Source organism: Fukomys damarensis, unplaced genomic scaffold (assembly GCF_012274545.1).
Source record: "Fukomys damarensis isolate Sample0158 unplaced genomic scaffold, DMR_v1.0_HiC HiC_scaffold_32, whole genome shotgun sequence".
NCBI lineage: Eukaryota > Metazoa > Chordata > Mammalia > Rodentia > Bathyergidae > Fukomys > Fukomys damarensis.
The window spans coordinates 4,493,059-4,519,410 of record NW_022900944.1 but is presented as its reverse complement, the minus strand read 5'-3'; the positions used below and the strand labels follow the sequence as shown (position 1 = coordinate 4,519,410).

The 26,352-nt window shown below is 40.1% G+C and overlaps 1 protein-coding gene and 1 pseudogene across 11 annotated transcripts in view; both read right to left on the bottom strand.

Moving 5' to 3' along the window:
- Bmpr1b (bone morphogenetic protein receptor type 1B) overlaps nucleotides 1–26,352 on the bottom strand; it is a 393,795-nt gene that overhangs the window by 160,280 nt on the left and 207,163 nt on the right. For 6 of the 11 annotated variants that reach the window (XM_010639607.2, XM_010639605.2, XM_019209837.2 and 3 more), the window contains exon 3: nucleotides 3,608–3,701. The exons of 2 other annotated variants lie outside the window; for them this stretch is intronic. The gene's annotated coding sequence lies outside the window, so the exon portion shown is untranslated. Of the gene's footprint in view, nucleotides 1–3,607; nucleotides 3,702–3,848; nucleotides 4,015–5,765; nucleotides 5,828–6,656; nucleotides 6,671–26,352 lie in introns of those variants that run through there. 3 more of the 11 variants (XM_010639608.2, XM_010639610.2, XM_010639609.3) reach the window with 3 other exon arrangements.
- LOC117283943 lies at nucleotides 18,716–18,847 on the bottom strand (annotated as a pseudogene).

Genomic DNA, 26,352 nt, shown 5'->3' with positions numbered 1-26,352 from the left:
GAGAAGCAAATTCTTCTTTTGCCTGAAATGGCGTATCACCTTTCAGGTTTGAGAGTTCTTCAGCTATGATTTCCCAACATCCCTAACTATCTCTTTAACAGTAAATAAAACTTAAAGGCGCTCCTTTATCAGGAGCAACTTCACTCTCTCCAGGCGTCATGAGACTGGACATATTCTCTTCTAAAGTTTTCCCGGGCCCTTTGGAAGGTGACACTGCTCCACTTGGTGGGGCAATCATTTATTTTATTATAGAGGACCACAGGATAGCAGTAACTAGCTGGCTATACTGACATTTCCAGGAAATCAATTAAGTAACAAGATTGTGTGGCTACATGTCCTGAATTTGCATTTGCTAACCAATACAATGTTGCACTTTTGTTCAACAAATATCTACTTGCACTAATGCACATTCGTACATACACACTCTTGTGACAGATGCTAGAAAGAGGAAACAAAATAATAATTCTTAAAAGCACTACTGCTGGGTGTGCTAGTGCACATCCATGAACTCAACACAGGGAGTCTGAGGATCATGGTGAGTTTGAGGCCAGCCTGGGCTACAGAGTTAGACTTTGTATCTTAAAAAACAACAACAAAAAAAAGCACTGCTATTGCCCCCAAATCATGTACTATCTAACTGAGGCACTTTCCATCCAAGCTTTAAAACATACTAATATAAAAGGGCTATTTAAAAAGTTTACAACAAAAATATTAATATTTATGTTTCATTCAAATTCTAGAAAACCTGTCATATTCCAGGTCCTATGTGAGCATAGAAGAAAAACTTTTAAAATCTGGCTGCAAAAATTTTACAGTCCTATATGAAAAAAGCAGCTCAAAACAACATATAAAGCTTTACAAAGTGTGGTGACAAATGCTTACAAAAGGCCAAGCATCAGAGCCGAGCGAACCAACCATGGGTGCTGGGAATGGAGGTCTCCGCTGGGCCTGAAAGGCAGAGTTAGCTAAAGGGACACCAAGATGTGGACAGAAGTGGGGTGTGGGAACTCATCCTATGCTGCACTGCTCCAGGAGGCAGGAGGATGGCGAGTTCCAGCCCAGCCCAGTTAACTTAGCAACTGAGTAAGATCTTGTCTCAAAATGAAAACATAAAAAAGGTGAAGGAGGCGGGCAGGGATGAAGCTCAGTCTGAAGATCATGGGTTCAATTCTCAGTACTGCTAAATGGGTGCGCGGGGTGGGGGGGGCACTCCAGAAAGGAAAAACATGGTAGGGATTATTTTGAGAAATACAAAATGTGAGAATGTTGAATATTGTTGGAGATGAAACAAAGAAAGAGTAGAATATAATTTCACAGGTCAAAGAGATACGAACATTTGAAAAGGAATGGCAGAAGATGAACAGAGTGCAACAGCAACTAGATCAAAAGAGCTTACAGCACCAAGAGGAGGAAGAGAAGGCCCGGGTGGGAGTGTGTTTCCAGGAAGCAATCTGCTCAAGGTCGGGGGAGACTGTCCCTGTGAGGGTACAGTACGCGGGGTGGCAGCAGAACTAGGGGCGTGAGATCCAGGAGGAAGCAAACAGTAACATCTCAAGCTAAATTCATTCTCCTTTTTCAACAGGTACTTGACAAATAATACAAAAAGCTCTGCATTCACTCTTATGACTGCATAAAAATGGTATGCACGAATATGATGAATACAATCAGGATTGACAATGGAGACCAAAATAATATCGACAAGGCATTTCAAGGTTTAAAACACTCAATTAATACAAAATCTATATTGGATGTTATCACCCAATATCATCATTCTGACCACAACACATTAACCAAAAGCAGTAGCAAAGAAAAATTTATAGATGTAGCTAGGCATGTTCTTTGAGGGATGCCCATTCTAGATCAACTACACTCACATTTTCAAAATGAATACACTGTCAAAAATCCAAAACGAAACTCCTTAAAAAACTAGTAGGCACAGCTTTAAAAATACACAAGGGAAAGCTTGATGGAGAAGATAAAACAAGTATTAAATGTTAAGATATACTTTACATTAAAAATACACAGTTTTCATTTCTATACAAATTACACTAGCTTCGCAGCACTCATGAGTTGATCAATTTTATTTTGAATCATTTTGCATTATTTAAATAATTATATATGCATTCAACAAATGTGATACTGTACAACTACTGACCTCATTGTAGGGTGTTCACTTTACATTTACACCTGTTCTGCCTGGTGTTTTGATAAGATTTATCCCATTTTAGAATAAGCCAGTTTCAGCACAGCAGCCCTATTAAAAAATGTGCCAGAAGACAGCTCTACAGCAACATGAATATTATTCTTGCTTTTAAATATGGAGTACAGAAAACTTTCTGAAACTATAATCACCTTATGTAACCCAACCTAAAAATGTTTAAATATCAGACTAACGTTAAAGGTTCCACAATGCAAAAAACAAGAGAACTTTCACTATACCAGTAAATAAGTTTCTTCTGGCTAAGGCCACAGTTCTAGTGAAGCAAGACACTGACTTCCAAATCCATAGGTAAGAGACAAAAACCTTACAGATACATGATTTTCAGGAGTGTGCTAATGCAGAAAAAAAACCAGAAAACTCTTTCTGTACTACTCTCCTTAATGATAATCTGGGACATCAAGATCAATAACTATAAAGGATACAGTGTAGCACTAGGTGCTTGCACAGAAACACGTTTAAAGTGCTATATGCAACGAAGAGACAAAGTAATACGTGAAGCAGGAGATGTTGATTTTACTTTAATATTTAGTCAGGAGACAGAGTTTATAAAGAACCGATAGCAAGTCACTTGAAGTAGCAAGTTTTAAACTCCTAAAAGTTTAAATGGTTGGGGATTTAGCTCAGTGGTTCCACCGCCTGCCTCGCAAGCGCAAGGACTGGAGTTCAATTCCCGGTACTGCCCACCCCCCCCCAAAAAAAAAAACTACTTAGGACCTTGCCTTAAGATGATTCTTTTCATCAGTCCTGGTTCTCGCTGCTCCAAAAGGAAAGACTATGCCCCTCAGGGCACCGTGAAATGAACATTTGTTTTAAAGCACAAAGACCCCGTTTGCTGCTTCACGTTGTACCCCCCCCCAAAAAAAAAAACTACTTAGGACCTTGCCTTAAGATGATTCTTTTCATCAGTCCTGGTTCTCGCTGCTCCAAAAGGAAAGACTATGCCCCTCAGGGCACCGTGAAATGAACATTTGTTTTAAAGCACAAAGACCCCGTTTGCTGCTTCACGTTGTCATCTAAACTTTCCTCCTCCATTCTATTTCTACACCACTCGTTACTGTAAACTTAACTGATACTGACATTTTCATATTAATAGAAAAATAAGCCAGAATTTCCCAACTAGAAAACTTCAACTTTGAGAAAATGGAGAGGTAGAAACTGAATGATGGGACACAACCTGCAGTTTGTCCTCGCTCACACAGTAAGTGTGCTCTGCACGTACGCAGCACACACACACATAGCTGCACCGCACAACCAAGAAAGTTCTCCAAGAACAGCAGCCCCGCCTCGCAGCCCCAGCACCGCATAGCCCTCTGCTGCCGGTGCAGAGCAGCCAGCAGGGACGTGGAGTTTACAGCACCAGCAAGGCTGAACAGGCTAATTACTTACCTTCTCGCTCTCGGCGGCTTGCTGCTTTAACTTTTTGTTTCCTCTCTCATCATAGCTCAGCGCCAAATGGTTATGATTCAACAGAAGTCTGAACCTGACAGTGAAAAAGAATGTTGTTTTTTTTTCTCCAGAAAACACTGGAAATTAAAGTCCCTCCACTGCAGCGTGTCTTCAGGCCCTGTGTGCGTGCTGCCCGGTCTCCCTCTGCAGGGCAGCTGCGTAGCGGTCTATAAATACTGACCCTCGCAGTTGCAAGTGCTTCAGTCGCGCATGGCACAGGTCTGTTACCGAACACCGTGGTAATCGCCAGCAAAGTTCTCAGCTGCGCAGGCAGGGCTGTGGATTGGCTCGCTACCCAGCAACCCTGTGCCTGCCTGGAAATACCATTTCTCTGCCAGCTTTACAGATGCTGTGGGTCTTTTCTGAGCCCCAAATGAGGCACAGAAGGGCAATTATGAGGTTTGTCTGCAGAAAAGCAGGTGAAGTAAAGAGGGTGGGAGGAGAGGAAGATAAGACAAGAAACACTGCCTTCCTTCTGGCCAAATACCACAATCCCAAATCTTCATAGGTCTCCCTACAGTGTGTCTCTTGATCACTCTTTATAAAACTCAATTATTACATGTTATGGGTGCCCAAAGCAGAAAACATCTATGTAATTGTTCTAATGTTGCTCCTCATTAAAATAAAACTTCAGTGGCTAATTGGCTACAATGAGATGTTTTGAAATAAGTTCATTTCCAGAATGATAGAAACACATCAGAAAATAGGTTAATCAGAAAATCATAAAAACAAGTAAACTGTAATCTGAAAATTATGTGACTCAGCACCCAACATATTTACTTGATTTGTAATCATGACCATTGTGATTATTTTACTTTAGTTTTTTTTTTTTTAGATTAAGGACAAAATCTAAGCCATGACACTGTGCAGTATTCAGGTGATACAGATAAAAACCTACAATGACACCCACACCTACAATGTCCACAGTATGAATGATCCAAAGATGAATCAGGCCTATATTTTTTACGTTTTTGCCAAGGATTATCATTTGTTTGCTTTATTAAAATTTTATCTTGATTAAATCAAAGGTAAGGGAATCTTTGGAAATAATCTGGTCACTCATCTCACCAACATAAAGAATCAAAGTCCCCTTGTTGCCCAGGGCCATTTGCAACTTCCTTAGACCCAAAACTAGAGTTCCTGCCTTGATGCTCCACAGCTGTGCTCCTACTGAGGCCAGAGATATGAGTTCATCTCCATGTGAAAGCTTATTGAACCCTTTTCAGTAAATCTAAATATCATAGCCAGACAGTCAGTCAACTAATAATGCAAAACAGAAGAGGCTCTTACAGTGTAATGGACAAAAGTTAGGCATCACAATTAATTTCCAAGCTATTGAAATCCATCTTTCTTGCTTAACAGCACTTGTCCAATAAATTAACTCATTGCCAGTACAGACATACAGTTAGGTGATGAGGATGCAAAAATAAAACCCAGTATCCACTCTCAAAGACCCTTTGCTGCAGCTCAAGTGGGGGAGGCGGGCTAACTGCAGAACCACCTGTCAGGTACAGCGGGGAAGACAGGGTAGACTGGACCATACTTCACCTGGGACCGCAAAGGCCAGAACCCAGGCTTTGGATGCTGTAATTTTAAAAAGGGGAAGGGGATCAGAGGAGCAGAAAGGCAAGGAGGGATTTTATATGCCAGGTATACGGATTTTACAAAGTAGGCAGGCTACCAGTTTCCAATTTTTTTCAAGACTCTTAAAAGATTGTTGAGAAATTATGTAACCCTCAGGCATTACCAACCTAACAACTATAAATTTTCACCTATGGCAAAATATGTGTTTTCAAGAAATGTAGTTCTACTCAATTGCAAAAATTAACATTAAAATAAAATATCAACTATTTTAAATATATTCAACAGAATTTAAATCCACAATATCATCATCTATTTTTTTAAATATACAAATAGCATGTCTTTTAACAGCCAAAAATCTTGTTTTACGTTTTATCCCACTTTCCTGACTTTTATTTCCATCTCACTTCCCCATAGAATTTTTTGTAATACATTTTATAAATAAAACTTTATTCTCCCTGACATATTCCTTGGTAATAAAAATTTAACACATTCACTGAAAATTTTAAGTTATTACATTTTCTATGACTCCAAGTTGACACACCATAGAAAGATCTGGGATGATGGAGGGTAGGCCTTCTGTAACGAGAGAGAGAGACTGTCAGTAATAAACTATTGCTCTTAGCAGGATCAATATTAATAAAGAGGATATTCAGAAGCTGAGAAGTTTCAGACTGATCCCATTAAAGCTATCCATTCAACTGGTAAGTGGAGGAAAACAGTCTGAAAAGTTCATGGTTCTCAGGTGTTTCCTGGGTGAATACTGGGCAGGTCAGCACAGGAGGTTTCCAGGCTGGGCAGGTGCACATGGGGCTGTTACAGTACAGTCATGGCGTGAGCATCCGATAAAACTTTACAGAACTGGACAGCACAAAGAGTGACCAACTGCATACTGTGAACTTCAGTTACATCTCTCTCTTTCCCTGTCTTGAAGCATGTGGTCGGGAGGATTACTATCTAACCAGAGCTTTAGAATTATTATCTCTAACCCCAAAACAACCCTGTTAAGTAGTTATGCTGTTGCCTTTTTAAAGAAACTGAGGCTCAAAATTATTAAGTGACTTGTCTGAAGTCACCAAACAATTAAGTTATAGAACTAGGATTCAGCCCAAATCTCCCGGCCAGACTACAGGACCTCCTAGTGTCGATCAGTCACTTAAATGAGGGGCACAGGCTGCCCAGGCCAGGCAAGAAGTGAACAAACCAGGCGCCTCATAAGTCAGAAAGACTGAAAGAGCTGTGCCTCCGATGATAACAAACAGCCCCCTGCAGCATGCGTGCCACAGGTTCACCACCGCATGAAAACTGCATCAGTTCAGCAGTCTTCTTGTATTTGTTTCAACGCCTGTCGCCACATAGTCTGTTCTCAACACAGAGGTTGTTACTTAAAACACCACCAGACATTCACCTTCTAGTCCAAGTCGTACGCTCCTTCCTGAGTCTACTCAGAATAAAAGCCAAACTTCCTATGATGTCTACAAAGCCCTGCTGGACCTGATCCTTTATTATGTCACACAGCACCAGTGAGTGCCGCTCTGCATCTCTCAGCTTCAGCTCACTCGTTCCACCTTTCCTGGTGCCCTGCTACTCGCTGCTCCTGCCCTGGTACAGCACATCCTCCTCCCGACAGCTGCAGGACTGACCCTGCCTCCCTCCAGTCTCAGTTCACAAGGCAGCATCTCTGCAAAGCTTACCACTGCCAGACCATTCAAACCTGCAATGTTCCTTCTTTATTGTAAGAACAGAAGAGTGGTTCAATAACAGCACAGAGTTCAAGTCCCAGACAGCCTTAAACACACTAAGTAAACACTTGTTGGATAAATGAATGAAATGGACAATGGGGAGCCCCAGCAAACACAGGTGGATTTTGAGGCTATGAGAGGTCCCAGAGGTAGTGTGGGTAAGGAGAAGTAACCCAAATCAACATTTTAAAGGTAGGTGAAGGAGGAGAAGCTCAAGCTGAAAAACAACTACCAAGTGATTAGGAGAAGCATGAGAAGAGGGCTAAGGCTGGAGTATTAAGGAGGGTGTGGCTAACAGTGCCAAAAGCCCTGGAGAGGTCAGGGACTGAAGACTGAATGTGGGGGAGGAAAAGGGCCCATTACATCCGTGTTGTCACATTAAAACCACGGAAATGTACAATTCAAAAGCATGAGTTTTACGCATATGAATTATGTTTTAGCAAAGAGGTTATAAGGCAAGCAAGCACCAGTGCCGAAACTGTTTCCTCTGGAGGTGGGGGGTCAGCCTGGGAGGTGAGAGGAGAGGAAAACCACTCTCAAACAGCCTGGCCACCTGAGAAAAGGAAAAGGAGGATGGGTGAAACCAACAGGAAGGACTGGTACCACGGATGGGGTTGAGTAAGAGCCCTGAGTAAAGGAGACCTGAGTTTTCTTCTTTCTCAAATTAGACTGTAAGTTACACGTGTGCCTGACCTGCTTCATTAATAAAATGTTAGTTTAATATTAGTGTTTCTGTCACTGGAAGCATGCACTTCATTTTATCTTCTTGACCATTATAAAAGGCGCTATTGATACAGGGGAGAAGATACAACTCTCAAACCTGCTAGATATCAAAAATGCGAGCTTGTGTTCTCTAAAATTGAAGAATGAATTTGAGGAACAATGGAGGTTAAGAGCAGGGAAGAATTCATTGAAAAATATCTTCTGTGTGAGAGAGACAGAAGGGGGACTGGAAAAACTTGCCAACCCTGCTTCTCAAAGGTGTTTTACGGGAGAAAGACATGAGGTGAGGTGGATTCAAGGTGGGCAAAACTATAGTTAACTAGTAAGATCACAAGTACAGTTGTTTAGGTAATAATGATCCAATGAGAAATCACAAGGTGGACAAAACTATGATCGATCAGTAAGATTATAAATATAGTCACTTAGACAGGGATCCAATGAGGAAGCAAGTCACCAGAGCAAGTATACAAAGATTTTCAGTAAGGTACCTTTCCTGGAAGGGGCAGGTGGAACCTCGGCCCCCGACCCAGGTGATTGATACCTCGCTAGAATATCAATCACTGCTTTTCATCCTTAGGGGAAGCAGGCAGGTGATGTAGTAGTTTCTCTTGTTTTACAATGCTCTCCTTCAAGACCGTGTGTCTTGATTGTCCTCCACGTTGACTCCTCACAGGCCTACCCTGTCTAACTGCCTACAAAATATTTAAATAATTTACCTATATACAATACTATCACCAGCATTTGCTTCAAGTTTTTGCTGGAACTTATGTTGTCATTACTCTTGGGCAAACAGGAATGAGTTAAACTGACAATCTGATAATTAATCTGATAATTCTGCTTCATGTTTTTGAAATTTATCAAAACTGTTTTCCAAAGTGGCTGCAGCATTTCACATTCCCTTAAGTATATGAAGGCTCTAATTTATCCATATCCTTATCAAACACCTGTAATTATTTCTTTCTTATAATGATGCCATTAAATTCAAATAATCTTACTGTCATTTCTCCAGTGGCGAATACTGTCGAGTGTCATATGCTTATTGACTACTGGACTATCTTCTCTGGACTTTCTAAAAACACAATTTCATAAAAATCTAAGACCAAATAAAATTTAAAATGTATCATCAAGTCATATCCAGCGTAGATACAGTCACCCACAAGTTAAGTAACTAAACAAATGAAAGACTAAACAATTAGAAATATTTGATATAACAAGATACTGTTTCCATTTATAAACTAAATTTGAGTTCATATACAGTTTCAATAAAATATTTAGGAAGGGAAAGAAGATCTGGGAAGGAAAAGCAATTACAAAAAAAATGTGCTTGTCTTTCGTTCAGTATTATAACTACATATATTGTTATTTTTAGTTTGGTAATAGCTGAATATCACATAGTATTAGGAAACTGGAATTGTTATCCCAATATAGTAATGCTCTAATTTAAACCTCTGAAGTCAGAGGTTAAGAAAGCAAAAGGCTAAGTAGTGAAAGATTTTAAAGTATACTGTTGGCAAACAATCAGAGAAGAACACTGGAAACTTATTTAACCCTACAAAGAACGTGATACTCCTCAGGGGCAATGGGTACAAGGACACATTAGTATTCCAAGCTCGCTCTTATTTTTCACCTGAGGAAGTACATGACCTTCAGTGTAAATAACTGAGGGAAAAGAAAACTGATTCCAGAATATGCCTAGGCAAAAGTAAACTACAGACTATTTTCTCCTTTTTTCTTCTGCTAGGGACCTCCTATTAGTCATATCATATAAAGAGTCACTTACCTTTAACTGTAAGGTTCTTTGTTCTCAAGTAATAAATACTTTGGGCTCCTAGAACCCCATAGGAAAATCAGACATAAGTCTACTAACTTTTACAGCTGTGGTCTTATTTCAAGTTCTTATTATTAGTATGAGAAGCATAAAAGCACAATTAATAAATAGGTCATTTGTTCTTTTTGACCAGGATAATATTGTATGTAAATTCAGAATATACTAAATAAACAAACCACTGCGAAGTTATGTGTGTCCCCTTTAACTTTTATTTGACATCACCTCACACCAAGCTAATGCCAAACTAAATTCAAACACCTTGTCATGAATGAATAGAAACTGTTCTGAAATTCAACATACATAACCAGAATCAGTAATGATAATTACATTTAATGAAATAAGTTAGTAATTGGGAAAAGCATCAGAAATATCAAATTATTTTAATGCTAATTTGTTTCTAGCTGAACATATTAAAACTTCACTAAAGTCTCCTTGTGCTCGTTAACAACAGCTGAGTTTCCAGCTACACATCAGCACTCCGTTTCTTTCTCTCCTGGACTTACATACATCTTAACATAATATAAAAGGCAATCTAAAAAATATTCTGTAACGTAATATTTATTTGTAAAACAAGTTCAAGCATTTCCTATGTTTTAAAGTCTGAAGATCTTAAAACCAGCATACAACTTTAAATAAACATTTTTTAAAGTTAACAAATTCCCATTAATTAAATTTTCTACCACCATCACACACACAAAAAAAAATTAGATAGGTCTATGTGACAATAAGAATCCACATAAAATTGTTTAATTTGATTAATCTCTCAATGGTTCTAACATTCAGATAATAATCAATACCTGGTATTTCAGGCAATTTTTCTCTTATAAAGACGTAGCTGAACTCTTAATGTTTCTTTTTTGGAAACTAGTTCAAATATCTTTTTACTTATAAAAATGCCCACACATTAACGATACGCCATTAATTTAATGGAATGTTAATTTTCAGGGGAAAAAAACTGCAGTTTTGTGTTTCTGGTTTTTTGTTTAGGAAGCAGAGCTGGAATCATGAGACGAATGAGGGTCCTTTCCCGCAAAGGACGTGGTCACAGAGGTGATGCTGAGCCACTGGGAGTGGAGGGTTTGGCGCTGCTGGGAGGAGAGAAGCAGGAGCTGGGGGAATTCCTTAAAACAAGGGACAGCTACATGCTCCTTAGAATGGAAAAGGGAAGGCCCAGCCAAAAAGAACTCAAAATTCTCAAGGAGGGAAGAAAATGCTGGCCCACCAAATTTCAGCTTTTATTATAATTAGTCACATGGCAGTAGCTCATAAAAATATCATAGAGCTATTAAATTTACACAGAGAAAATAGGAATATACACTAAGTCTAATAGGCGGTGAAGGAAAAAACAAAAACAACACTGGTTCTTTTTACTGCTCCATGATAAATACACTTCCACAGGGAAAATTTAAATAATAAACCAGAGTATCATTATTCATTTCAATACTAGGTTTTTCTAATTAAAATATATTTCAAAAGAAGAGGAAACAGGAGGAAAACCATACGGTATACTAACTATATAAGAAACAACTTACTTCCATTACTCTTCTCTGGGCCATGGAGAAAATGTATGTATTCTCTCAGCTGTTCTGATTGACAGAGCCTGAAATTTTCTTGAAATGTGATATCAAAAATAAGAAAGGGGTAATAAAAAAAGACTAAGATTTAAAGATTGTTTTTTTGTTCTTTATTTTATTTGATTCTCATGCTGTCACATATAGCATTCCCCGGAGCTAATTAGACTTTGAAATGGTCTGAAGCAATTTGGCAGTTCTGATAGCTTTAATTTTAGGGCCCGCTTTGCAGCAGGTGAAAACCATAGAGAAATGATCTTCCCTCCTCTGGCTTGCTTTATTCTGGTTCTGGGCCTAAACTGAGCAACATCAGAGCTGGAACTGGGCCGAAGAAGCCAGCTGGTGAAAGTAGAAAAAGCTAAGAAGAAAGAAATCCTTACACTGTTGCACGACACTATTCAGCAGGTGAAAAAATGTTCACAAACATATGTCATTTTAGCAACCAACCTGTTGCTGTTTTTGTTTTAAAGGCAATCTATATGAACCACTAAATGAAAATAACGACTCTGCAGGAACATGTGTGTTTGGAGCAGAATGTGCAAAGTGCTACTTATACTTGACAGTTAAGAAACTCAAGCAGGACCTGGGCAGAACATTGCCAGGGTACAGGAATCTCCAAATGTGTTCTCAGAGGAAAGGGACCCATGCCCGCGAGCGGACACCTCTCTCACTGTCCCACTCCAAATGGCAGGGACACATTCACAGTGCTTGAGTGTTTTCAAGAGTGCTCTTTCCTGTGTCATCTGACCTCAGGGGGACATGAGCACAACCCTCAGAGCCAAAGTTTAAAGGACGGACGGAATCTGCACTCAGGTCATTGCACAGTGAATGCTTCCAGCGATACAGGAAAGAATCTCAGCAGAACTTATCTTTCCTATTTTCTGCGCTTTTCTAAAGAACCATTAGTCATCTACACTTAACATGTTGGGTCCTCTTCTGCTCTCCATTTCCAACTAGAAACTTCATAAAGACTCAGAGTTTATCATGTATCTCTGGATTTGGACTCCTCTTTTCCTTTCCTTCTAGTTCTAGAAAAATTGAGACTTGGCTTTAAATAACCTTCAATTCTGAAATGATCACAATGCTAGTCTCCCATCACCACCCTATTTTCTCCTTCCTCACTCTTCTAAACTGTTGCCGCACTTCAACATAGTTCTCGTTCAGCACCTCCTCTTGCTGAGGACAACCTCTCAGCACAGTGCACCATCTTGACCCAGCCCGACCCTTTCAGCTCCATTTCCCCGCAGCCTGTATCGCAGATCCCACATTATACTCCCCTAACACACAGAACGGCGCTCTCAATGGAAAGGCCATGGACAGCATTTCCAACCTTCTGCGCCTTCATATAGCGTGACCTTCTGTTAATCTCCATTTGTATGGAGCCAATTTTAAGCCAGCGCAGGACTGGATCCAAATGTGAAGAAGAGCAGATTCAGGTTAAAAGAAGGATCCCCAGTACCAAAAAAAAAAAAGAAGGATGATTTCTTTCGATGCTGTGACTGCAGCGTTAAGACTCCTCGTGCTCCTTGCTTGTGTTCTTCTTTTAAAAAAAAAAAGTGACAGGTAGATGTGACAGCCTTATTTGCATTGGCAATACTTCCTCAGGAAAACTGAAGGGAAAAGCAAATACTGTTCTCAGGCTTCCAGCAGCAAAGCTGTGATAGGATTTTATGGGACCTGACCAGGATTTCCATCCCAACCACCCACCCTTTTTTATCAACTTCGTGATTAAAAAAAAAAAAAGAGTCAAAGAAAACTATTTCCATTCAAAAAACCTAATCATCTAGTTAGCAGGTAACTAGCTACAGAGTAGTACTAAAGAGATTCTAAAGCAGCATACAATCTATGAGAGTAACCCTAAACTATATTTAAATTCTCAAATTATGACAACAGTGCCGGTGGAACTAACAGGGTATCTACTAGAGAAGTTTAAATATTTATGTGGGCAAAGATAGCTGCATTTTCTTTTGCTGAAGAAAAAAGAAAAGAAAGTTCAAAGTACACTGATGAACATTATCATTGGGTTTTCTGGTAATCAATACCAATTAAAAGCTACATTTTAAAATGCTTATCAGGTGTTACTGGAAAATGCATCTATCGCAACAGCAGCTATTGAAAAGTTTATCAAAAAGAGTAAATAATGTATCAAAGGTCCCAAGTGAGTGATGAAAACCTCATTCAGATGACAGCCTCCTATCAGTTGGAAGCCAGTGCTCAGACTCATTGGCACCAGCAATGTTTTCTTAATTTCCTAAGTGTGCATAACATCACCCTCGCCCAGCTGGCTTGGGATACCCTTATTTATTGCTTCATTCTATTAAAGGCTAATTTGACTTACTTATATCCCTGACAAATCCATTTTATAATTTTAATTGGCACTTTTAATGCTTCTTTGCACTATTCTGTATTTTATATTTCTTCCAACAAATACGTGCTGAGTGCCTATGACAGGCCTAGCACTACAGACACCACCACCTCCCCACCCTTTTTTTGACACTTCAGAGGACTGAACCTAGGCCCTTCACACTGAGCTACATCTCCAGCTCCTTTTTTTCCTTCCATGATTTGGTCTCTCAAATTCACCAAGTTGCCCAACTAGTCTCAAATTCAGGATCGTCCTGCCTCAGCCTCCCAGGTTGCTGGAATTATAGGCATGAGCCACCACACCTGACTCACAATTCCTTTTCTTAGTGAGGCTACAGAGAGGACAGACTGATGACTGGAACCCAACAACGAGGTAGGCTATAGCCATGTTACAAACACACAACATAATAATAAAAAAAAAATGTTCTAGAGGCTGAACTCAGAAAAGACTCTTCAGAGGGGAGGTGAAACCTGAGTTCGTAAAATAGAAGTTAATCAGAAAGTATAGAATATTTCAAATATGAGGGGGGCGCCAGTGGTGATGGTAAGACCCAAAATACAGCCTTGGAGGAAGAGTCTGGAGTGGCTCCAGGCTCAGTACAATATCCTTCGATTTTCAGTACTTGAGCAACTTTATTTCTAGGTTTCCTTCCTCTCCGCTTGTTGGCAGTCACCTCCTTTCATTCTGTGTCTTTATTCTAATATTTATTCCTGTGATCTCAGGAATTGTTTTGCAGAGGTGGGAGATGTGTATATTACCACAATCATTCTTCAAGCAGCATTTCTGTTTATTTAGTCAGTAAATATTTGTAGGACAATTACAATGACAGGCTTGGGTTTGAGGCTTGAGGGCTCGATGATAAACATGTCCCTCTTCTTTTGCCTTCATGGGCTTTCCATTCCAGGAGGAAAAGAAAAACTGATGAGTGAATAGAATTTACCTCAACACAAAAAAGGAAAGAAAGGCCCAACAATAAAAGTAAAACAGAGGGGTGTGGTAACCGTGGGGAAGGGCTTCTGGTGTGCTAGGGGCTTGAGGAAGCCAAGGCTGGAAGAGAAGCAGCCAGCTACAGGAGCAGTGCAAACAGAGAAGAAAGGAGCTGTGGGAGGAGGTTCCTGGGGCAGAGGGCTGCTAGCGCTCCAGGCACAAAGGGGCCAGGGCGGGCACAGGATGCAGCCAGAGGGGCAGACAAGGCTGGGCCACACTGCAATCGCATGGGTTGTTAGAAGAATCCAGATGCTTCGTGAGATCCAAAGATCAACGAGATCGGAACCCCTGGAGTCAGAGTTCCGGGCTCTCCACAGCACTCTGTGCGATTCTGATCATGGCCAGAGCTGAGAGGCATGGACTGGGCATTCACATGGAATTTAAATTTCAGTCTGATCAAGAACAGCCAATGAAAGATCACTGTCTCACCTGATCTGTCTAATTTCTATCTGGATAGTAAGTAAAAAGGAGCAAAACATCTTGGAATACTTTCTTTTTCAAATTCCAATTCCAATAATTTACGTAAAAATGGCTTCTTTAGAAATGCCAGTGCAATTATATTCCTTTGTATTCACTGGGCTTATGTATTCTCCATGTATTCTAGATACATCTGCTCATAATTCATAAATAACTTTTGAGAGGCAAAGATATGCATGAAATTAAGATAATTTTGGTTGGCATTATATCTTGTGGTGCGGGCAGTACTAAGGGTCAAACCCAGGGACAGACTACCAGTGAGCTACATCCTCAGACCTTTTTATTTTTTATTTTGAGACTATTCTTTTGTTTTGTTTAGGAGAGACAGGTCTCACTACGTTGTCCAGGTTGCCCCTGAATTCCTTGGCTCAAGTGATCTTCCTGCTTCAGCTTCCTGAGTAGCTGAGACTACAGTGGTACATAAGTTCATGAACACTTTTGTTTCCAAACAATTTGGTTCACAAACAACTGCTTTTGGCAAAACTTTTTTTTTTGTTGGCAAATTATATCAGGGGACAAACATGACCAAGGCCATCTTTCCTGCACAACACAAACGTATCACAGAACAAATGAAAGACGTGAACTGAGGTGCCATTGTACAGGCACACACCATCGCATCTGACATTATTCTTTTGAAGATTTGTACCTGACCGAGGTAATTGTTACTGTAGATTATATGTGCACTTGAGTCCAACTGCTGACAGGACACAACGCTGCAATTTTAACAGAGTTCACCGACCAGGGCTTGGCTTAGCATAACAGGGAAATGAGCTGGAAGGAGAAGCAGGGAATATTTAGTAAGGCTGTCAAGCCTGAGGATCCTCACGGGGACATACGGCAACCTGACATTTATGTAAGACCTAAAGTCTCACTTCCACTCCACGGAGCGTGAACAGCCGAAAGGCCTCCACGATGCTGGGCCCTAACACCCAGCAAGGCTCCGGGAACACGACAGAGAACCGAGAAACCCAGGAAGGAACACACCAGGCTAGATGGTAAAAGAGACCTTTATTAGTCTGGCCAGACGGCACTCCCGGAGCCAGGTGGCTCAGAGAGGCAACTGCTCAGGGGCTGAGGTACTTTTTATAAGGTTTTTCTAAACAAAGAGTCAGGGAATTCACAGAACAAGACTGCAAACACATTGCTTATCTTATGCAGGAAATGTTCTAGGGTCACCTTTTGTCAAACCATTTGCCCCTGGGCGGGCTGTTAACCAAGGTAGCAATTAGCATATGAAGAAGCACAGTCTGGCCTATTAGCATGGAGTCACTTTAGCCTATTCAAGTCTTACAATCCCCACTGATCTTAGGTAGAATCAAATCCTTGATTCATTGTTTTAAATTTTTAGCTAAGGGGTCACAGCAATTTGTAAAGGCATCTCTTAACAGTATGACACAATATAAGAGTCTATATCTAGATTGTAGTTCTCCTTCTTCAGCCGTGCGTAGACTCACCAGCTTCCGGTGTGGTGAGAGCAGGGCTTTGAGTGCGTTGTCTCTTGGCCTCCTAGAGTCGGATTCCCTGGAATTCTGTTTTACTCTAGAGTGGTGTAGCTGAGTTTCAGCTACCTTGATAGCTGTGGGAGTAACTACAAGTGACTCATATGGCCCTTTCTATATAGGTCAGAAAGGGGTCCTTTTCTAAATTTTAACATCACAGGGTCTTTTTTATTTTTAATTTACCCTTGAATATTTTTTTAAATACTTGCACAATTTTAACCCCTGTGATTTTATACTGGATAAGCCCTAAAGTCTCTACAACCTGTTATAAATGCTGGCCCATTGTCACTGCCTATGGAGAGAGGCAGACCAAACCTTGGAATTAAAAAAATATTATAGCTATTTTGTCAGATTTCCACATTGCCTCAAATAACTATATTATATCCTGTTTAATTTTAATAAGTGCCCTCTGCTGTGAGAAGCCCACAGTTTTATAGACTGTGCCATAGTTATATCGAGTGGCAACCAGGAATCTGTATAAACATTTACCCTCTTTCCTTTTGCCCATCGGAGAGCCTGTATGAGTGCCCATAGCTCTGCTCATTGAGCTGACCATCCAGTGGGGAGGGATCCTGCTTGGACCACTTCATCTTGAGTCATCTCTGCATAGCCAGCATAGCGTACCCAGTTTTCTATGAAGTTGCTCCCATCCTTGAGCAGGAAGGAATCAACCTCAGGCAGGGGGTCTTTTCTGCAGATCTAGATGACTGGATAACAATTCGTCAGTGACCCTGAGGCAGTCGTGGTCAGGGGGCCAGGTTCCGAGGGCAAAAAAGTAGCAGGGTTTAAGGTTTTAGCTGGAGCAAAATATAAGGGGGGGAATTTTCACAGATGAGGGCCTGATATTATGTGACTCTATTATTTGAGAGCCATCAATGTCCTGTTATTCAATAGTTCTAAAAGGCATGGGAAAACTGAATAATTTACTTTTTCCTAATGTTATCTGGTCAGCTTTCTCAATTAGCCATTACTGCAGCTGCCAGGGCTTTATAAACAAAGGAACTATCTCTTCACAGCTGGATCTAAACTCTAAGATAAATATATCACTGGTTAATTCTATGGCCCTATTCCGTCAAGGAGCACCCCTAAAGCAGTATGATTTCTTTTAGTCAGGTACAAACTAAAAGGCTGGATCACATTTAGGATCCCTGATACAGGGGGGCAGCAGAAAGAGTTAGTTTTAGCTGTTTAAATGCTGACTCTTGCTCTTTACTCTATAATAATCACTGTCTTTCTGGGGCCTTTAAAGATTTATACATATAGAGAATCTAGATCCTGTAAAAACCTTTTATCTCAAAAATTTTTTATGTTTTAATTTAAGTCCTTTTATCTCTAAGCAGCACAAACTTTATATCCTGCCTCTTGAAGCAGCATTAATACTCTCTCAATATCCTATTTAGTACATCCAAAAATTAACAATAATCATAATTTTATGTATGAAACTTCATAACCTTTAATCTAATTAGGTATCAAAAGCATTTTTATAGAACCTCTTAATTTTTTCTACAGAAATCCTATTTTGAAAATTGAGCACTATAAACATAACACAATAGCATATTTAGAATTTAACCCTTTGATGATAACCAATGTAAACATTCTATAATAACATATTTAGCCATGCTTACTGGAGGTATATCTTCTCAGAAGACCTTAGTGAATAAAGACCAGAATAAATTTTCTCTGAGTAGCTGTCTTTTTTACTATTAACAGTTTATCTAGATCTGAGTTTATACCTAATTATCTTGACAAAATTTTAACTTATAAAACCAGGTTATAGGAATTAACAAATTATTAGTATCCTTGCTGTCATTTCAATCTAGTATAATTGGACAAATACCTTTCAAACAATTGTACAGACACAAACTTGTAAGACAATTTGTGAAACTATAATACACTCAAATGTATTTTGACCAATTGAATTATAAGGCAGGTGGCAGCACCATTGAGCTAAATAAATCTCCAGCCCTAACCTCTTTTAGTTAACACTAGTCAAAACTTTGGTAGATCAATTAACAGATCTCATAGAATTAGAATCAAAAGGAATGAAAGCTCTGTTATTATAAAAGTAAACCTTCTGTAACAAACTTGAAACCAACAAGCAAATATATATAATTTTGTTAAATCACTTCCACATACCTTCTCTACATACTTAAGCCTTCTGGTCTTGTATATCTTTCTTTATATCTTTCTAACAAGACAAACATACAAAATCTTTTCATATCAAAAGTGTATTTCTTTTACCCATAGCTTTTCTACTATCTTCTTCTGTCTCATTTACTATTAACCTTCTATAGCAAACTTCAGCTATTAAAATCTTAAAGTGTTTTTTTTTTTTTTCAAGATTGTTACATCTTAAAATTTGACTGGCTATCTACACTTGATCTTAGCCAAAAGGCCGAGAAGCGATGACTGGCTATCTATAGAACAGTATTAACCTTGAGTTTTTATCAACAAAGTATAAAAGACCAAGTTAACACTATAATCAAAATTCAAAAATTTGCAATGCACAATAAATGTTTAAAGCACACCAATTAAACTTAATTTTAATTGAAACAAAGATACATTTATCAAATAGTTAAAATTTTCTAACTTGATTTTTGTTGTAAAAATCTCTTGATGTCTGCCAAAACACAATTGCAGTTTCTCTGGCTTGCAGTTTTTTTTTCCTTATATTTTTGTCTTTCAGAATTTTCCTACCTGATTTTAATCCATTAGAGATTTTCTCATTTTAGTTCTGTTAATCTGAGTGTAAGCCCTGTTTCATCTTTTTTCTGAGTCCCATCATGCTTTCCCATTTGCATCCTCCAGTGCAGTAAGGTTAAACAACTTTGTTCTACCCTTACCTCCTTCATACCTTCTATCTTAGCAACTCAAGTGGAGGGGAGACATCTCGACCTCCTCCAAAGGGGAAACACTGGGATTTGCCTGTAACGATGTCACATTTTCTGAGAGACAAGTTTACCACAGGAAAATGGCAGATTTAGCAAGCAGGTGTTTTACAAACAAAACTAAATAGTTCTTACTAGCAGCTGATTACCACAGAGCAGAAAAGCTTGAGTAGCTCCTAGAGCACAAGAGGCTCCACATTATCAAAGTCTCAGGTAAGTAAAACAAAGGCAGATAACTTTTCTTTTGTCTAGGTTTTTTTTTTTTTTTCCTTTGGGGCCAAGTCTGGCTTAGCTGAGACCATGATAACTCACAAAGTTTTTAAGCATCTTTGGTTGCAGTTTTATCTTATAGTCCCCCACAAAATCTGTATCAAAATTTTTAATTATGCACTTCAGAACAGTTGGTTTGGCATCAGCATTTCCCATAACTATTAGATATTCCCTTGTCCCCTGATGCAATGCAAGACAAAGGGTGGGGTGCCAGGGTTCTGTTTCAGAAAACAGCCTTGTTTATTTGCCTGGAGGGCTCTTTAAGCATAAGCCCTCCTCCCTTCCTTTTGATGTACAAGGGAAGCTACCCAGCTCTTCCCATTCACTCTCCTAACCAATTCTCTTTCACACACAGTCACCTAAGAAGTTAATACATTCCCTCCCTGGGTCCCCTTCCAAAGACAAACTAGGGAGCAACCCAGGGGATCTCACCATTCAGACAGATGATTTTATTCATTTTCCTTCTTTCTGTTCAACTATTGACGAGCCGGCCTCTGCGTCCTAGAAAGGGAACCCAGGAAATCCTGGGGGCACGCACCTTTTCCCTTCCAAGGAGGCAGACAGTCGCTTGCTCAGGTGGGACTCGGATTGACACAGGGAGCGAAGCTTTCCATGAGAGAATTTAATCCCGTAATCATCCTTCTGCTCAGGGATAAAAAACAATTTTAAAATTAGTTAGAAAGCAATCCATTGGGGTGGTCTTGGAGCTGGATGCTCCCATCTTGTCCCTAGGAACAAATTTAGTTTAACACTCAACAGATGAGACACTGACAAGACAGACAGGCGCCACACAAAAAGAAAAGCTTTGATTCTACTACCCGGAGTCCTCGTCAGGGCCGGGGTCAGGGGAGGTTTCCCGGCTCGTCAGCCACCTCGATCCTGACAAACAAGACAGTTGCAACCGCCAGCACAAAGCTTACCTCCGGAGGCTTTCAAAGGTCTGTGTCTGAGAATCTCCTGCTGGATCCAGCAAAAGAGACTCTCGGCCGGATTTACAGTTCCCGCCTGGGTATCTCGCTGGGGCCTCCAATATGTAAGACCTAAAGTCTCACTTCCACTCCACGGAGCGTGAACAGCCGAAAGGCCTCCACGATGCTGGGCCCTAACACCCAGCGAGGCTCCGGGAACACGACAGAGAACCGAGAAACCCAGGAAGGAACACACCAGGCTAGATGGTAAAAGAGACCTTTATTAGTCTGGCCAGACGGCACTCCCGGAGCCAGGTGGCTCAGAGAGGCAACTGCTCAGGGGCTGAGGTACTTTTTATAAGGTTTTTCTAAACAAAGAGTCAGGGAATTCACAGAACAAGACTGCAAACACATTGCTTATCTTATGCAGGAAATGTTCTAGGGTCACCTTTTGTCAAACCATTTGCCCCTGGGCGGGCTGTTAACCAAGGTAGCAATTAGCATATGAAGAAGCACAGTCTGGCCTCTTAGCATGGAGTCACTTTAGCCTATTCAAGTCTTACAATTTAGATTTACTTAGAAGGTGCAGTTAGTGTTTCTGACGTTCTGAGAAACACCCGTAACACCTTTCTTTGGAGTACGTTTAGCAGATAATGAGGTCTCCTAATCATAGTGAAAGCTTACATCTTTCAACTATTAGTGTCACTTCAGGCTCTTACCTTGTAACAGCTAACAATGCTGCTCCATAAACCAAGCAGTCCCAGTCACTTGTGAGAAAGCCAGAAGGAATCAAGGGCTGGTTACATTGCTAGAAGGAACCAAATGTCCTAAGAAGAGTTGCACTGTGCGAATCTATTAGTATACAAACAGACGCTGACTCCTTGAAGGAACTTAGTTAAAAGCTCAACCTTTCAACAGAAGATAAACTGATGATGCTCCTTTTTTCATCTACTCAAAAACGGGTTATCAAAGCAGCATGTATTATTACACTTTCACTATTTTTTCTTACAAGGAATTTCAAGGCAGTAGCCAAATTTTCTGCACAGTCCATTGGTCATGGAATTCACAGCATGTGACTCAAAATGAATGACAAACTCCCACTCGAGCCTTTCTTCTTAATTCTTTATCTGATGAATGCAGACCAGATAATCTCTTTCAGCACAGCCACTGCAAATTTTTCTGTACCTTTATAAAAACCCAGAGTATTTTCAGTTGGTATGAGATACTTATCTTCACTTAGTGCCCTACATTGAAATGGGGAGCTGTTTTTATATCTATTTGCATATTCACAGTACCTTTCTTTGTGGTGCTAAACAAAGTTAATTAACGAATGAATAATGGAGATTTAGCAACAGTCCCCTGCTGAAGGAAGACACAGGACACAGCACAGAGCTGGTATAGACCTGTGCAGTCGGACATCGCCACTCCTGAGCCTGACTCTAATTCTCCACCTCCTCCCTAAAATAAAGAAAAGTGAGAAGTACTTGAAAATGTGACAGGAGTGGTATGGCTAGGTTCCAAACAAGAAAGGACAATCAATGAGAAAGCGGGTTGCTTGAGCAAAGACTGCAGACTTCCACGCAAATGAAACAGGGTTATAAATTCATTCAATCACTCATTCCTTCAGGAACAATGAATATCTAACATACACCACACATACAAACATAAGTAAGACACAACCCCTTCCGCCGAGCAGCACAGGTCAAAATCTATAAAGGATGCTAACAAAAGCAGTGCAAGAGCTCTGAAGAACTGGCAAATCTGTAAGCACAGCACTCAACCGGGAAAAGAGTTCTACTTAGGTGTCTTAGAATAAGTCTGCAGAATAAGTAGAAATGAGGGTAGCAGAAGAGGCAGAGGATCCAGTCCAAAAAGTGGTTTAGAGGTGAGAGGCCAGAGCCTGTGCAGAGAGCAAGCATTCTCTGCAGAGGGATCAGGGGCGGCAGTGTGGGGCGCATGGGAGACACAGGAGAGGAAGACAGGGGCTTCCTGCTGGGAGGGCTCACCTGCTCCGAAAAGGTGCCTTCCCAAAAGGGCAGGTCATTGTGCAGTTCTAAGAAATACAGGGACATGCTGAGACTTGTGCTGCTAACTGTGGGAGGAGGAGGAGATGGAAGACAGTGTGGAACCACTCAGGAGACAAATCAGGAATGAATGAATGAATAGCAATCAAATTCCCAAAAGGTTAGTGTTCAAAGTATCAATAAAATCTGACTCATACGATGACCACATCAACTTAATATAAGCATTACCACAATAATCAATGACTTGGTTAAAAATGAACAACTGAAATTTTTGGTAGAAAAACTAATGAACATAACAACTCCGGATTAAAGGAAATGCACATCAAATTCAGTTTTTATAAACAATATAACAATGAACTACTACAGCCGGGGATTCGGCTCAGTGGGTCCACTGCCTGCCTTGCCAAGTACAAAATCCCAAATTGGATCACCAGTACCAAAAAAAAAAAAAGAGAGAGAGAGAAAACAATAAATTGCTACATGTATTTCATAGTACAACTGAGATACTAAAAGATGTAAACTGAAACATTATTATAAGCTGACATTCCAAGTATCTACACCTCCTGGTATTTTTGCTACCTCATGATCCAGTTCCAACTATTTTATATTTGCCACACATGATTTTTATAGGTTTCATATTTACCCATGTTGGAAAAATAGTTAATGGTTTGCAACTTTCTTAGTTTGAAAGATAGTTTGACAGTCTTAAAATCAGATTGTAATTTAAAAAATAAACCTCCCAACTTCAGCACAGGAATTTACCCAAGGGTGACTTTCTGGGATAAAATCATGGCTCTGGCATGGAATGAACCATCTTGTGTTGGAGCTTCACTTCTCTACACTTAGTACATGAGATACTCTGCCTTTGATTTTGTCACAACTGGATTTTCTTTATCAGTAGCCAAGCTGATTGTCAAAACATGATGTGCTTTCTTAGGTACAATAATCACATTGAATTGTGATGATTTAACCTGGTATTTTCCACCATTTTTTATCACCTTTGATCCTCCAAGAGGGCTACATGGAACCCACTGCCTGGACAGTCCAGGAAAGATACATTTGTACTTCACAGAGGTTCTTTTGGTCTTTGGTTCTCACAAGCTGCTCCATGCTTGTTTCACAAAATCCAGATGAGTGGTAGTATCAGGGTAAGCACTGAAGAGTCCAAAGCAGTACGATGCAGAGTACAGAGTCCAGCTCACGCAAACTAAACATCTGGAACAGCCACAAACTGCCCAAAGCACGCACAGCTCACACATGTAGTGATGGAGACCGACCATACGGATCTTGATATTTTAAAAGATTAATTTTAAGAATCACTGGGACACTGTCAATACTTATGCAGTCTTTGATTTTAGGAAGAGATGTAATTTCTCCTTTTTAAGGACATTTTTTCCTCTTCCTACAAAAACACAAGGTTTCCATAGCTGGCAAGTTAAAACTATTGCCATTCATAAATTCCGTATGTCTGAGAACTTGATACAACTTAAAACATGAACCACCTACAATCATAAATGTGGCTTTGCCAAGGGGAAAGAAAAACATCAAATTTAGAATACTATTAAATACTCCAGGCAGAAATTCACTGAATGTTTAAATAGCAAATTTGATTTTTTTAACATAAAAGCTCTACACATCAATATTCTATGAACTTTTTTTTTAAGGTACCAGGGATCAAACTTAGGATCTTGCACTTGTGTTGCAGGCACAGTGCCACTGAGTTAAATCCCTAGCCCAATACTCTATTAACTTCTGAGTTAACCTAACAATTACTGGATATGAGGAAATATAGCAGATTTTATTTTTGAAAGATGGCTACAACAATCTCTCTCATTCCAAATGTTTAAGATGTGTCATGAAGACTCCTCCCAGTAAGTGATGAGATCTAAATTTTGCCTTAATCAGGTGATCTTCACGATCACAGTGCATGTGACATTATAGAACTTCCAAAGTCAGTCCAAAAATTAGACTTTTTGCCCAATTTACTTATTAGAATATGTGTTCTTGAAACCTTTAACTATCACTCTAGCTGTCTCACTATCCAGAAGATACCATGCTATGGAAAGACCAAACTATCTGAGGTGAGGAAACCAGAGAGATCTAGCGATTAAGGAAAAAGACAGGTATGGCAGTGCCCACTGATAATTCTAGCACTTGGGAGGCTGAGACAGGAGCATCATGAGTTATGGCCACCCCGGCCTACATAAAGACACACTGTCTGAAAGAATTTAAAAAGATGTTCCTCAGCTGCTCCAGCTTCTCCTTACTCTTCTCCGGACAGCATCTGACTGCAAATGAATGAGAGACCCTCAGCCAGAACCCCCACATTCAGCCCTGCCCCAAAGCTTGACTAAGAAATCATGAAGGCAGTACAAGTGTTCTTACTGTTTGAAACCACTACATTTACAGTTACTTGTTAAAAAGCAATAGACACCTGGAAAATGTTTTGACAGCAAAAGTGAAGTACTATTTTTTAAAAGTATTCAAAGCATGAACGCTGGCCTTAGCACCACACAGCACACGGAAGGCAGAAGGGCCTTGAGAGCTCATTAGGGGATGCAGGAAAGGTTCGGGTCATTTGACCCTGAGGGCCTCATAGCAAAAAGAACCAGATTAGTGGAAGACACTGAGTCTTGTTGGGTAGCAGCAGAAAACGTAGTAATAAATTCAGCCCTCTGAGGTTGAAAACAGAAAATGTACCTGATGAATTCCAATGATCTAGTATTTTTAAACAGAATCCTAAAAAGAGCACCTTACTTTCTTCTGCTAAGATGATGTGGCTAGAGGTAAATGAACGAAAAAAGAAAATTTTTCAGTTTTCAGCAAAATTTAAAGGAACAGCAACAACAAAAAGGACAGAAAGCCACTGGGTTTGCAAATAAAACTGTCTTGCATCCCGGTCACTTCAGAGAGCAACACAACTAAAAATAAGAGCAAGTTTCAGGGAAGATACACTACCCAGCACAGTCAGAAAGATTTGGACTACCAAAAGAGGTAAGGGAATGACTGAAAACCCTTTAACACTTCAAGAGAAAGTTAGTGCCTCCTGAACCCATTAAGACCAATATCAGGTCTTCTACAAATGTTGAGGGCAGAGGGCCCAACTTTCTTTGCTGAACAACAGGACTATCTTATGGGGTTACCCCGGGAGACTCCCAGGGAGTCCCAGATAAAAGGTAATTTCAAAAATGTAGGGGTCTGGCTTTTACTCATGGGGAAAGTTATAAATCGATACATAAGAAACCCTCAAAAAAATGCTAAAGAATTGTACCAGTTAAAACAGAAAAGAAACAAAGATAATACAAAACAAAACATAGCCTTCGGATTCCCAAACTTTCATGGACAGGAAAGAAGGGAGAGGAAAATTGTCAGTTACAAATAAAGGCCATGTTTTTTTGGAAAAAGGATGATTCAGAGGGTGGAAGCCTGAGCACTGGAAGCCAGAGCGGTGAATCATAAAGAACAATTCCCAGGGTATGCACCATGTTCTCCATAAGCCAAGGCAGCCTGAGCATCTGCTTTAGAACCACTATAGCTTGCTCCTTTCCTGGTTGAGAAAGCAGAGCCACAGGATTTCCCCACACCTCTCCAACCACTGAATGCCACATGTGTGAAAGGCAGTTCGTTTGTCTCTTTAGTTCAGAAGAGCTCAAACTTTTCATCTCTCCAGGAGCTTCATGCCTCATCAGCACCAAGATAGGATGTGGAGGACAGGACCTTGGACATGGAGGTCAGGCGGCAATGGAATGAGAGCGCAGGCTGCAGCTGATTTTGCATGGGAGAGAGTTACAGTGGTTGGGGTCACAGAATGGACCATGGAAG